The 1,464-nt window shown below is 40.2% G+C and overlaps 1 protein-coding gene across 1 annotated transcript in view; it reads left to right on the top strand.

The window, feature by feature from the left end:
* Positions 1 to 45: 45 nt before the first annotated feature.
* Positions 46 to 1,464, top strand: part of LOC101857578 (para-nitrobenzyl esterase) — a gene marked incomplete at its 3' end in the record, with an annotated part of 93,216 nt that continues 91,797 nt past the window's right edge. The window contains 1 exon segment of the mRNA XM_005100560.3: positions 46 to 494.

Here is a 1,464-nt window from a genome sequence, read left to right as displayed (position 1 = left end):
CTCTCCCTTCGTATTCCGCTCTCTTTCCCTTCGTATCTCTCTCTCTCTCTCTCTCTTTCTCTCTCTCTCTCTCTCTCTCTCTCTCTCTCTCTCTCTCCGAGCGTAGGGGGGAACCACCAGACTAACAACCTGTGGAGAATGACGTATGCGTTCACCTGCTGAATTCGCCTACTATCCCTGTGGTGGCCCCCACTGGTGCCCGAGTGTTGGATTTTTACTTCTGTGACAAAAGTTCTTCGGATGACAAGAGTTCTTTGAGTAACGAACGTTCTTGTTTTGTGGCATAAGCCTTTAGCGTGACAAAAGTTCTCAAACTGACAAAAATACTCTGTGTGGGAAAAAAAAAGTTGTCAAAGTGACGAAAGTTCTCAAGACAGAAAATCTTTTAAAGTGACGAACATTCTTCGTGTGACTAAAGTTCCCCCCAGCTGCTAAAGTATTCTTCTTTCATTCCAAGTTTGAGTTAAGGCTGATTCAGACACAGTACCATTCCAGTAAGTTTTTAGTTTAGTTTTGTTCTGTTCTGTTGTTAATTAAATCTAGTCACAACTGTCGAGCCAGTCATGCTTGTGTTTCGCCCAGCTGGTTCAGTGACGACAACGAGCAAAGCGGTGCTTCTATAAACAAAATGTTCTGCTTTGTCTACATATCTTTGTTCCTGATTATTTTTTTTTCTTTTGTCTGTTGTTGTAAGAACGTTTTCATAATTATTATCACGACCTGTCTGTTTAACTCATTCAATACGTTTCATACAACATACTGACGGAACACATTCACATTTGTAGAAACCACGCCTTCAGTTCTGAAAAAAAATACAATGCGTTTAACCCTTAACAGCACTTGGGCGGACAGTTTAAAATTGGTTGTATTGTTTCCTGTCGTCTATTACCCTGCTTCGATCACCGGCCCCCGCCTTCTTATACTGTCATATTTGGATAGACCTTTGTCTGTTGTCTCTACCCCCATTATTTTGATTCCCTTTCGAGGAAAAGAAGTTTTATCTCCTTAAATCGCCCTTAGCGAGGAACAAGCATTCGTCTCAATTTATTAACGAGCCTTTTAACCTTTTCTCCCCCCCCCCCTCCTCTCTCGAAAAAACCTCCCGAAAATTCCGAAAAAGACAAAACAAAGAAAAACAGCCATCCTAACTCTGATATTCGACATACGCTGAAGATGTTATTCAATCCTTTTCGGTTTTTTTTCCGCTTTCTCTCCTAGTTTCCTTCCACCTTTTTTTCTACTTCTATCTAAGCTTGTTCACAACACAAGAGTAGGAGTACATAGAAAAGTTGCTGTCTGTACCATCGTAAAAAAGTGTTTCTTTCTTTCAGTTGTGGCCTTAAAGAAAATAAATTAGATAAAAATCTGCAAGTAACCGTATTGTGTTTTTGTCATGGTTATTGTTTTTAAAAAAATCCTTCCGTTCACAAAGTTCCGAGAAATCCACCCTGCGTAAGTTGGGTT

Source organism: Aplysia californica, unplaced genomic scaffold (genome assembly GCF_000002075.1).
Source record: "Aplysia californica isolate F4 #8 unplaced genomic scaffold, AplCal3.0 scaffold00251, whole genome shotgun sequence".
Lineage (NCBI taxonomy): Eukaryota > Metazoa > Mollusca > Gastropoda > Aplysiida > Aplysiidae > Aplysia > Aplysia californica.
This window is presented reverse-complemented; position numbering and strand designations above follow the sequence as displayed.